Source organism: Schistocerca cancellata, chromosome 9 (genome assembly GCF_023864275.1).
Source record: "Schistocerca cancellata isolate TAMUIC-IGC-003103 chromosome 9, iqSchCanc2.1, whole genome shotgun sequence".
NCBI classification, from domain to species: domain Eukaryota; kingdom Metazoa; phylum Arthropoda; class Insecta; order Orthoptera; family Acrididae; genus Schistocerca; species Schistocerca cancellata.
Genome location: NC_064634.1, coordinates 507,173,636 through 507,187,299, shown reverse-complemented (window position 1 = coordinate 507,187,299; position 13,664 = coordinate 507,173,636).

Below are 13,664 nucleotides of genomic sequence, written 5' to 3'. Positions count from 1 at the left end.
TGCTTTCCCTTCTTTGCTTAGAACTGGGTTTCCATCTGAGCTCTTGATATTCATACAAGTGGTTCTCTTATCTCCAAAGGTCTCTTTAATTTTCCTGTAGGCAGTATCTATCTTACCTCTAGTGAGATAAGCCTCTACATCCTTACATTTGTCCTCTAGCCATGTCTGCTTAGCCATTTTGCACTTCCTGTCGATCTCATTTTTGAGACGTTTGTATTCCTTTCTGCCTGCTTCATTTACTGCATTTTTATATTTTCTCCTTTCATCAATTAAATTCAATATTTCTTCTGTTACCCAAGGATTTCTACTAACCCTCTTCTTTTTAGCTACTTGATCCTCTGCTGCCTTTACTACTCCATCCCTCAGAGCTACCCATTCTTCTTCTACTGTATTTCTTTCCCCCATTCCTTTCAATTGTTCCCTTATGCTCTCCCTGAAACTCTGTACAACCTCTGGTTCTTTCAGTTTATCCAGGTCCCATCTCCTTAAATTCGCACCTTTTTGCAGTTTCTTCAGTTTTAATCTACAGGTCATAACCAATAGATTGTGGTCAGAGTCCAGATCTGCCCCTGGAAATGTCTTACAATTTAAAACCTGGTTCCTAAATCTCTGTCTTACCATTATATAATCTATCTGATACCTTTTAGTATCTCCAGGGTTCTTCCATGTATACAACCTTCTATCATTATTCTTAAACCAAGTGTTAGCTATGATTAAGTTGTGCTCTGTGCAAAATTCTATCAGGCGGCTTCCTCTTTCATTTCTTAGCCCCAATCCATATTAACCTACTACGTTTCCTTCTCTCCCTTTTCCTACACTCGAATTCCAGTCACCCATGACTATTAAATTTTCGTCTCCCTTCACTATCTGAATAATTTTAGATGTATGTCCACAGATTCTTATAATTCTTATAAATTACAAAATGTTGTCGTACCGTAATTTATTTACATCAGTTTATCGAAATTGCACGCGTGAAAGTGAACGTAGTAACTATAATTTTTGTAGTTTCTGTTTTATTAACTGTTTTACAATAACCTTAGAGAGAAAGAGAAAGGTATTTCGCAATCTTTTATCGACACCTTACAGGAATTAACCTGTAACTAAAATAGATAAATAATTTTAAATAATAAGTACATGTATACACTAGCGACATTTAATCGGTGCCAGTTGTCAATTTTCCGGCCAGTACCGCCCACGTGCCAATCTAGCGGCGCCCCGGCTGCTCTGAAGTACACAGTAGTGTGTCGTGTGGGACACCAGTATCGGCGAATTACTCCGAATATTGTGATTTTAGCCCTGGCTTGCCGATGCAAGGTTCATCTCGTCCCTCATATACCCGTCAATGGTTTAGAAATTGTGGCGGTGATATAGGAGACCTTTTATCGAGGGATGTTGTAACACTGTTTTATTGTTGCTATGCACCTGATATTGTATACTTAATTTTATCTCTGCACAATTTCACATTGAATGAATGTGATTACAGATATGAAGAAGGGAACCATGCTTTCCGAAACCGATAATCGGCAATAAAGTTTGTTTACAAGTGATCTTGTCTACGCCATGAGCGTAACGCCTATGGCGCAATGGTTAAAGTGCAGAGCAGCTCATTTTAAATCGATTGAAAGGAGCATGATGGGCCAGGATTGCTAGGTATAATTAGAAGTTGTAATCCTTAATAAAATAAGTCTCGTATACGTATATAAATAATTTCCCTCAACATAAATTTCCACCATGTGACAAGTCGATGTTTCGTCGTTACACACTTGTGCGAGCAAGTTTTTATCTGTGATGAAGAGAATGAAATCTACCCGTAGATATTCGCAGATAGATTTCAACTTAATGGCTTTTCTTCGAATCAGCAGTGTACAGAAAGTGGTACCAGAAACTCATGTATTAGTGAAAAACCATGTATCTGATTTCTGCGACGTCTACTGTTTTCATGTTTAACACGCAACAGCATTGTGTAGCGACACATCTCCGTAGGACTGACTTTAAAGGCTGTAGAATAAACTTGTTTACAACATTTTCTGTTGTTCTGATACCTCCCTCTCCCTCCCCTTCTCCAACTGTGAGCCGACGATTGTCTCACTGTTGAGGAGTGAACAACTCGCACAAGTACATCGGTGCAGAGATCACGGGGTCCCGGGTTCGAATCCCGGCGGAGTCGGGGATTTTCCTCGCCCACGGACTAGGCGTTTGTGTTGTCGTCATCATCTTATCATCATACGGGAAGTGGCGAGATTGGAACTGGAAAGATTGGGAACTTGTACGGTCGCTGCTGAACACGATGGTAGCGCGGGATTAGCAGAGCGGTCTAGGGCGCTGCAGTCATGGACTGTGCGGCTGGTCCCGGCGGAGGTTCCAGTCCTCCCTCGGGCATGTGTGTGTGTGTGTGTGTGTGTGTGTGTGTGTGTGTGTGTGTGTGTGTGTGTGTTTGTCCTTAGGATAATTTAGGATAAGTAGTGTGTAAGCTTAGGGACTGATGACCTTAGCAGTTCGGTCCCATAAGATTTCACACACATTTGAACATTTTTGAACCACGATGTTGAGCGCCCTACAAACCATCATCGTCACATCGGTGAATAGGCCTGCTGATTCTAAACCACATTTTCACCTCAAACGGGATTCAGAATGCTTAATTGGTAAGTATCAACAATTTTGTATGTGTCATGGTTGCTCGAGCCTTACGAAAGATATACTCTGTATCGCACCCGCTGTCCACCCGGCTGTCGATAAATCCTACAGACCGGACGGGTGCTGTGTTAAGTGTACAGAATCGCCAGCCTCTTGAGTCGCCGGTGACAGCGGCACTGAGATGGGCGCCCAGCGCACTTACGCTAAGTGGATAAACGCCCGCCCGCTGTCAACTGTGGAGTGGCTGGCCGGTGTCGATGGCGACAGCGGCTGAGGTGACTATCCGAGGCGTTTACGCTAAGTGGCTAAACGCACGGCCATCGTCTGCTAGACGAACACTTTCGAAGCTCACCACCGGCATCAGCCCACCCCAGTCGCATCAGTTTGTCGTCACTCAGAGACCACATGAGTATAGTCAGCGCAGCACTACACGGAAGCATTCTACAGGCTTCAGGGAGAGACTTTACGTGACATAGTCCCACACTTCATGTGCAGAAAAATGTCCGCAAACACCTGCTGTTTACTTACAGCTTCATAGGGTCCAGTGGCTGACGTTAACTAGAACTAAATTCTTCGTTCTCGTCCTTAGTAATACATAAATGGCATAGAGAATATTTCAATACACATATAATACGGTATTGTCAAGTCTTTTTATTAGAAAGGTGACGAGAAAGACTTCAGTAACCATCGCCTCATTTTCTCATCGACGTCACGTTTCAAAACATTTGAAAAAAAAATATTCAAAAGTAGTCTCACATACAAATGAAACAAAATTACGTACGATATGATAGTTTTCATTCCAGCACAGTCATCGGTCTACGTCCCGTCGGATAAGGGAAGGGCCAGTCTCTTTGAAAGGAACCATTCCGGCATTTGCCTGAAGCGATTTTGGGAAATCACGGAAAACCCAAATCAGGACGCCTGGGCGCGGGTTTGAACCGTCATCCTCCAGATGCGAGTCCAGACTGCTAGCTACAGCGCCTCACTCGGTGACTGAGAATGCTATTCGTACATTCATATATGAAAACTTACGAATTAAATCTGTCTGACCTGCCCAATGAATTTGTATATGTAGATAATTTTACTCTCTTAGAAAAATTTAAGTTCAGTGAAATTATTAGTAGCAGGGTAAGAAGAGTTCTGGTGTTATTTTCTGACGTGCTGACTTCACCGATGACGTCCTGCGATTTCCCATCCTCCTCCACCTCTTACAAAGATCAACTGTACTTTATTCCAAATGGTGGAAAACTGAAATTTTGGCCAGAAATTGAAACTTTGATGGAAAATTCAAACAATAGCCCACTTGGGCTAGTGCTTTGTCATGCTGGCTGAACTGGAATACTAGCCCTGGCTCTAACGGTGTGAAACTTGGAATATGAGCACCAGTGAAATTATGACATCAGAATAGAAGATGGCTGACCTGGAACACAAGATGGCGATCGAACATAGAGACCAGGGAGTACCGGTGCAGCACGCCACAAGCAGCTCTACACGTGCTGTCGAGCTATTTATAACAAAGTCTGACATACTGGCCCAGACTTGGCTGCTATTCACTCAGAGGTGTATGGTCTTTGTTTCTCCTAACACTAGGTATTCAGACGAGCACTGGTCAGGGAAGGGAAAAGGCATTCGCCTCCACAGCCACCCCACAGTAACTGACGAGTCCGCACCAGGTCACCGCTGCTCAGCAGTCAGCATGCACTGCATGTGCAGGGTACCGTGAATCTCAGCGCCACTCTGGGACCAGGCGAGCCCAACTAGCCTTCGTATTCTGTGGTCGCAAAGTTTATGATAACTAGATAGTTGAGAAGTCCGCCACCACCCCATCCATGTTAAGTAACAAAGGGCCAGGTTAGGACAGGAAGAATGTTGTGGAGAGGGCCTTTCCTGGCAAATTCACCACCTGTTGGGTCCCTCATTGGGACTCCACAGCCATTGTCCGTCATATACAGGGCGGTCCATTGATCGTGACCGGGCCAAATGTCTCACGAACTAAGCGTCAAACGAAAAAACTACAAAGAACGAAACTTCCCTAGCTTGAAGGGGGAAAGCAGATGGTGCTGTGGTTGGCCCGCTAGATGGCGCTGCCATAGATCAAACGGTATGAACTGCGTTTTTTTTTAAATAGGAACCGCCATTTTTATTACATATTCGTGTAGTACGTAAAGAAATATGAATGTTTTAGTTGGACCACTTTTTTCACTTTGTGATAGATGACGCTGAGGAAAGCTGACGATGTAATTATCAAAGAACACTGCAGTTGTCCCCTCCAGAGGAACTACATAAGAGGCGTTGGGAAATACGTATAAATAAGAGAGCCCGGAGGCTCAAAGCAGGCAGTCGTGTCGCCATTTTGTGTGTGCCTAGAACCGGAGAGAATGACAATTGTTCAGCCTGCAGGCCAATCCGACGACCTTTTGGTCATGGATATCGGCCCACTGAGGCTACTTCCAACCTCCGCTGTGCGGACGCGCCTTTGCCCTGGTAGGGCGCGTCACACCTTGGATCTGGACCGGCGCGAGGAGGGAGAGGGCTTCTGGCCTCTACCCTCTGGATGGCATCGTCCAGCGGACTGCAAGCTGCCGTCCGCAGGGGTGGGGCGGGGCCTGGGAGCGAACTCTCGGCTTTCTGGGTGTAGAGCTGTACGCTGGTACTGAACGAGCTGCCCTGGGCTGATGTTCGGAGTTGCAAGACTCACTACAACGACGGTGGTCGGCTGTTTCCGTTCGGCGGTCTACACGGGGTCCACGAATCGCACTTGAGGTCGGTGTCCCGGGCCACGGGCACACTTCACACACGCGGCAGCCACTTAGCCGTGGGACGAGTAGGATAGCTACGTCCGCAAGACTGGGCAACCGGACGCCGACGCTGCAGAGCTCGTGGGGTTGTAAAAATTTGGTGTCAGGAAGAGGGCGTTTCGCTTTTCGACACAATATGTCGCTTCGGAAAGTGTCCGTTCACGTCCAGCACTACATTTTGGTGTTAGAGCTGGTTTTGGTGAGTGGCACCTGACGTAGGTACCAGGTCAGCACGGCGCCGTGTACCAGAGCTGTAGCAGCCGTTTGTTCTGTATGTAGGCGTACTGGTCATCTGTCTAGTAGTTGTACTGAGCGAAGATGGGCGAAGATTGGCCGGAGGAATTAATTTGTGTTTGCATTTTTTTGTGTAGATTTGAATGGGAACTTGTCTTTTGTTTCAAAAAGCCGGTTGCATTAAGTTGGAAGTAGAGTACGCGAAACGGTGGGAACACGTTCTACTACCGCAGATGCAGTTGCTGCATTTAACTCGGCAAGTGCGAGCATTAACAGAGCAGTTTGAGAGCACGAAGGAGAGAAATTTCGAACCTAATCGTGAGTTATAGAAAGTCATAATCAGTCGCGGTCAGAGTCTCAGGTAAGTAAGTCCGTTCCGTACGACCCGGCAGCAGACGCACTCATTAATCCCTTCTTCGGCCAGGCAATGGAGGACGTGAAAATTTTCGTTAAGGAAATCAGGGACGCTGCGGAAGCACATGGGTGGTCAGATGAAGTAGCCCATTATGTTGCTAATATGCGTTTAACGGAGGACGCCAAGGCATATGTTGTCTACCACGAGTTGGCCGCGGGATTTTGCCAGCGGTACCGAAAGCCGAACAGTGAGTGATTTTTTCAGGAAAAATTAAGTATGTTCTCAATGCAGTGCAATGAGTCTCTGGAAGCATTCCGGGTAGAATCCTTCAGCTATACGCAAAGACTTATATACAGACCCTGAATGCAGAAGCTAATAGGGTACTATTACAGGAAGTAGAAAATAGAGCGGTGGATTTTTTTTTTGTATTGATATGGTTGAGAGCAGGATACAGGGGCTGCTGGAGTGGAAAGTTGAGCAACAAATTGAGGATAGAATATAAAATTTAATTTATTACGCAAGAAAATTCATACAAGGTACTGGCAACAACATATTCACATATAACTTGTTCAATTTAAATGTACATCAGCTGATTTAACATGAATCATCAACAAGTTATCTAACATCAAACAATCTGCAAACATGAGATTTAAACCTTCCCCAAAATTTTAATACTTGTAAAATGTTATTACCAAACACAGAAAATTACCAAACTGGTCACGGTATTTAAGCCTTACATAACCTAATGCCCCCACATGAAACATGGACCTTGCCGTTGGTGGGGAGGCTTGCGTGCCTCAGCGATAAAGATGGCCGTACCGTAGGTGCAACCACAACGGAGGGGTATCTGTTGAGAGGCCAGACAAACGTGTGGTTCCTGAAGAGGGACAGCAGCCTTTTCAGTAGTTGCAAGGGCAACAGGCTGGATGATTGACTGATCTGACACTAACCAAAACGGCCTTGCTGTGCTGGTACTGCGAACGGCTGAAAGCAAGGGGAAACTACAGCTATAATTTTTCCCGAGGGCATGCACCTTTACTGTATGGTTAAAAGATGATGGCGTCCTCTTGAGTAAAATATTCCGGAGGTAAAATAGTCCCCCATTCGGATCTCTGGGCGGGAACTACTTAGGAAGACGTCGTTATCAGGAGAAAGAAAACTGGCGTTCTACGGATCGGAGCGTGGAATGTCAGATCCCTTATTCGGGCAGGTAGGTTAGAAGATTTGAAAAGGGAAATGGATAGGTTAAAATTAGATATAGTAGGAATTAGTGAAGTTCGGTGGCAGGAGGAACAAGACTTTTCGTCAGGTGAATGCAGGGTTATAAATACAAAATGAAATAGGGGTAATGCAGGAGTAGGTTTAATAATGCATAAAAAATAGGAGTGCGGGTAAACTACTACAAACAGCATAGTGAACGCATTATTGTAGCCAAGATAGACACGAAGCCCATGTCTACTGCAGTAGTACAAGTTTATATGCCAACTAGCTTTGCAGATAGAGGAAATTGATGAAATGTATGATGAGATAAAAGAAATTCTTGAGGTAGTGAAGGGAGACGAAAATTTAATAGTCATGGGTGACTGGAATTCGAGAGTAGGAAAAGGGAGAGAAGGAAACATAGTAGGTGAATATGGATTGGGGTAAGAAATGAACGAGGTAGCCGTCTGGTAGAATTTTGCACAGAGCATAAATTAATCGTAGCTAGAATCATGAAAGAAGGTTGTATACATGGAAGAACCCTGGAGATACTAAATGATATCAAATAGATTATATAATGGTAAGGCAGAGATTTAGGAACCAGGTTTTAAATTGTAAGACATTTCCAGGGGCAGATGTGGACTCTGACGACAACCTATTGGTTATGAACTGTAGATTTAAACTAAAAAAACTGCAAAAAGGTGGGAATTTAAGGAGATGGGACCTTGATAAACTGACTAAACCAGAGGTTGTAGAGAGTTTCAGGGAGAGCATAAGGGAACAACTGACAGGTATGGGGGAAAGAAATACAGTAGAAGAAGAATGGGTAGCTCTGACAGATGAAGTAGTGAAGGCAGCAGACTGTCAAGTAGGTAAAAAGACGAGGGCTGGTAGAAATCCTTGGGTAATAGAAGAAATATTGAATTTAATTGATGAAAGGGGATAATATAAAAATGCAGTAAAGGAAGGAGGCAAAAAGGAATACAAACGTCTCAAAAATGAGATCGACAGGAAGTGCAGAATGGCTAAGCAGGGATGGCTAGAGGACAAATGTAAGGATGTAGAGGCTTATCTCACTAGGGATAAGATAGATACTGCCTACAGGAAAATTAGAGAGACCTTTGGGGAAAAGAGAACCACTTGTATGAATATCAAGAGCTCAGATGGAAACCCAGTTCTAAGCAAAGAAGGGAAAGCAGAAAGGTGGAAGGAGTATATAGAGGGTCTATACAAGGGCGATGTCCTTGGGGACAATATTATGGAAATGGAAGAGGATGTAGATGAAGATGAAATGGGAGATACGATACTGCGTGAAGAGTTTGACAGAGCACTGAAAGACCTGAGTGGAAACAAGGCCCCGGGAGTGGACAACATTCCATTAGAACTACTGACGGCCTTGGGAGATCCAGTCCTGACAAAAGTCTACCATCTGGTGAGCAAGATGTATGAGACAGGCGAAATACTCTGAGACTTCAAGAAGAATATAATAATTCCAATCCCAAAGAAAGCCGGTGTTGACAGATGTGAAAATTACCGTACTATCAGGTTAATAAGTCACAGCTGCGAAATACTAACGCGAATTCTTTACGGACGAATGGAAAAACTGGTAGTAGTTGACCTCGGGGAAGAGCAGTTTGGATTCCGTAGAAATGTTGGAACACGCGAGGCAATACTGACCTTACGCGTTATCTTAGAAGAAAGATTAAGAAAAGGCAAACCTACGTTTCTAGCATTTGTAGACTTAGAGAAAGCTTTTGACAATGTTGACTGGAGTACTCTCTTTCAAATTTTGAAGGTGGCAGGGCTAAAATACAGGGAGCGGAAGAATATTTACAATTTGTACAGAAACCAAATGGCAGTTATAAGAGTCGAGGGGCATGAAAGGGAAGCAGTGGTTGGGAAGGGAAAGAGACAGGGCTGTAGCCTATCCCATATGTTATTCGATCTGTATATTGAGCAAGCAGTAAAGGAAAAAAATGGTTCAAATGGCTCTGAGCACTATGGGGCTTAACTTCTGTGGTCATCAGTCCCCTAGAACTTAGAACTACTTAAACCTAACTAACCTAAGGACATCACACACATCCATGCCCGAGGCAGGATTCGAACCTGCGACCGTAGCAGTCCCGCGGTTCCGGACTGAGCGCCTTAACCGCGAGACCACCGCGGTCGGCAGTAAAGGAAACAAAAGAAAAATTCGGAGTAGGTATTAAAATCCATGGAGAAGAAATAAAAACTTGGAGGTTCGCCGATGACATTGTAATTCCATCAGAGACAGCAAAGGACTTGGAAGAGCAGTTGAATGGAATGGACAGTGTCTTGAAAGGAGGATGTAAGATGACCATCAACAAGAGCAAAACGAGGATCACGGAATGTAGTCGAATTAAGTCGGGTGATGCTGAGGGAATTAGATTAGGAAATGAGACACTTAAAATAGTAAATGAGTTTTGCTCTTTGGGGAGCAAAATAACTGATGATGGTCGAAGTAGAAAGGATATAAAATGTAGACTGGCAATGGCAAGGAAAGCGTTTCTGAAGAAGAGGAATTTGTTAACATGGAGTATAGATTTAAGTGTCAGGAAGAAGTTTCTGAAAGTATTTGTATGGAGCGTAGCCATGTATGGAAGGGAAACATGGACGAAAAATAGTTTGGACAAGAAGAGAATAGAAGCTTTCGAAATGTGGTGCTACAGACGAATGCTGAAGATTAGATGGGTGGATCACATAACTAATGAGGAGGTATTGAATAGAATGGGGGAGAAGAGGAGTTTATGGCACAGCTTGACAAGAAGAAGGGACCGGTTGGTAGGACATGTTCAGAGGCACGAGGGGATCACAAATTTAGCAATGGAGGGCAGCATGGAGGGTAAAAATCGTAGAGGGAGACCAAGAGATGAATACACTAAGCAGATTCAGAAGGATGTAGGCTGCAGTAGGTACTGGCAGATGAAGAAGCTTGCACAGGATAGAGTAGCTTGGAGAGCTGCATCAAACCAATCTCAGGACTGGAGACCACTACAACAACAACAAAACCTAATGGGCACAATGGCTTACAGGAAATAATATCACAGACGTATAGCAATATGTGCCCACTACACTACTGTCTTACGTGACCTTGTGTGCCACACACCAATTTACGAAGACAATGCAATTAATGCCAAGTACAGTCTTGTCCAGAATAACGAGTGCCCTACTACTGATTAAACTACTCAGAATCAGTAATGAACTGTTTTACAAGCCAAGCACATTCAGTTCAGACAAGTTAACAAGACAGTGCCTCCATTTGAATTTTACCACAGAAATCCATCAATAGTCGAAGGCCAGACGGTGATTCGAAAAGGATTGAAAAGAACTTACCGCACTGTTGGCGGTTGGCACTAAACCCCTGGCGTGCGATAGATGTGTGGGCCAGAAACCTCGTTCCAACAGGAGCCGTTAACAACAGTTCCCACAGAACTCTTTCTAAAACCACACCATGAATGACGTCAAAGGGGTTTCCAAAACTGTTTAACACTCAACAGTAGTGAGTAAGACAAAGGATAAAAGCCGTGAGGGATTAGCCGAGCGGTCTAAGGGCGCTGCAGTCATGGACTGTGCGGCTGCTCCCGGCGGAGGTTCGAGTCCTCCCTCGGGCATGTGTTTGTCCTTAGGATAATTTAGGTTAAGTAGTGTGTAAGCTTAGGGACTGATGACCTTAGCAGTTAAGTCCCATAATATTTCACACACATTTAAAAAAAAGGACAAAAAAACAAACACACATGACACTTGAATTATTCCTAGCTATGGTTAAGATTGAATTAATTTAATCCAACAGGTAAACAATGGTGTCACAGTATGCTTAAACTTTACTTGCCTAGCCGGCCGGAGTGGCCGAGCGGTTCTAGGCGCTATAGTCTGGAATCGCGTGACCGCTACGGTCGCCGGTTCGAATCCTGCCTCGGGCATGGATGTGTGTGATGTCCTTAGGTTAGTTATGTTTAAGTAGTTCTAAGTTGTAGGGGACTGATGACCTCAGCAATTAAGTCCCATAGTGCTCAGAGTCATCTGAACCATCTTCACTTGCCTTGCGTGACAACTTGGGCGTCCCTTAACTGATAAGTTCAGTAACAAACTGAAATGCAATCTAAAGACACCCAAATAAGGGTATTGTGAAACACTTCAACAATTTAAGCAAAGACGCCCGCATAGGCACTCCAGCTCATACGTAAATCAACCGGGGTACAAGTCAGTATTTCGACACGCGACGTGGAACACTCACTGCTCAGCAGCGCAAGCCAGAATACGACAGAAAGAAGTCTCGCTGTAATTCCACTAGATGAAGATGCACCAAACTAACAGCTCACCTTTAACAATATTAACCAAATGCTGCTAATAAGGTAATGGCCAGAATAACACCAGCCCGTAGCCACAGCGTGAGGAAGGTTGAACTCGTGAACAGAACGAATGACAGCGAGCCACTGCAGCACCTCCAGTTCGGCTGCTCGGCCGGCCCCAATGCTGCCACTCTCACACCACTTGCCGACGCGACTTGATATTCCGGCGTCGCCTCGCCCAGGCCCGCTCGTCTTTTCTGCCCGAGACTCCCTTTCGGCTTCCCGCACGGAATCCCAGAGGGCGCACCAAGTCGCGCACCGCAAAGCGAATCGAAAGAGATCGAACACACTACACCGGAACAATCAAATCGCAGGAGCACTCGGCACAGGTATGTTATATCTGTTCAAATGTCACGGTGGTTACGGATGGGGACTCCAGAGGACTTAGAGTCAACTCTTACGATAGCAACACCTATATTGGAGGTAGATATGGCCAAAAAGCAGATCGGCATCATCGCGTTTTCGCTTCTGAAGCCAAGTGTTGTGGATATGGTCGGGAGGGGTAAGTAAGGAAGGAGTGTAAGCAGCCAGAGAGCTATGCGTTTTGCATTTAAGTGTAGAGGTAGGGAGGGTGAAAAGCATCGGCAAGGACAGCAGCTGTTAATTGCAAACGGGGTTGCTTCAAGCGTCGGAAGGCAGTACCGATAGACCGGAACACGGCCCAAGTTAGTGCACAGACAGTCTATAGCTTGGTTGGCTCCGTGACGAACAGGAACCAGAGATTTTTGGTAGACACAGGTGCGAATGTGTCCGCTATCGGGCTGGAAAAGAGGAGACTGGGCCCACCACGGTATGGGTTACGTGGGGTTGGAGATAACAGGGTGGAATCATCGGGTACGGCAGTACTGGAGTTTTCAGTCGGGAAAACTAAGTTAAGCGAACGCACGAAGGTGTTCCTATGTGTAGGTGAAGGTTATTATCGGGCTGGACTTTCTCGACAAACATCACGCTAAGACTGATCTTTTGCAACGCACAATGGAACTCAGTGGAACTTTGTTTCAACTGGGGGAAACAGTTGCAACTGAGACAATGGCACAAGGTTCACCCATCATGGAGGTGCGGCTACCTAAACTGCATAAGTTCCCAGCAAAGCTCGATCAGCAGGATAAAATACCAACAGGTATGGGAAAGATAATGTGGGTTTCAGTGGATACCGATTTGCTGAGGGAAACGTTATATGTGGTTGAACCGCTCTTAAGGAATGAAGAGTTGGAAAGTTAGCATTGTTTTATCTGCAGGAAATTAGCACATGTGAGTGACATTAATGGGGAATAGATGATTCTGGTTAGTGTGGATAACTTTGGCGTAGGGGAGGTGTCTCTGTCAAAGGGTGCATTCTGAGAGTCTTGGAAGATGAGGACTTCGATAGGTCGAGCCTAGAGGAAAGCCACATGCAAACCATCGATACAGAAGTGTTACGAGGGAAAGTAGATCATTTGAAGGACAGTGATCAAATGGCTATAGAAAACATGTCAGTGACATTAATGGGGAATAGATGATTCTGGTTAGTGTGGATTTGTTTTGTGCAAACAGAGAGTTATTGTAACAACTACAGAGGGGTAAAACCCAATGGGACTCGGGGCAAGTAAGGCTAGCAACCTGCTTCCCTGGTACTTTAAATATGATGCTGGCAACAATCAGAGCAAAATGCCTCGGACCTTTAGAGGTGACGGAGTCCCACCTCAAACTGACAAACCAGGGACTCCTAAGATACGACTTGGCAAACAAATGGTAATGAGATGGAGAGCTATTAATATCAATGGGGGCTACTCTGGGAAGAAGGTAGAGCTGGCAGAGGCTGCAAGTAAGATGGGGCTGGACGTTTTAGCTGTTAGTGACATTCGGGTAAGGGATGAGAAAGAAGAGGAAGTGGGAGAATACAAGGTCTACCTGTCAGGAGTCAAAGCAGGAATAGCACAATGGGGTGTAGGGCTTTACATCAGGAAAGAAATGGAACCCAGTTGCAATAAGGTATGTAAACGAACGACTGATGTGGATAGATTTGACAGTGTCTAGCAAGAAAATTAGGATTGTGTCAGTATATTCGCATTGTGAAGGGACAGATCAAGATAA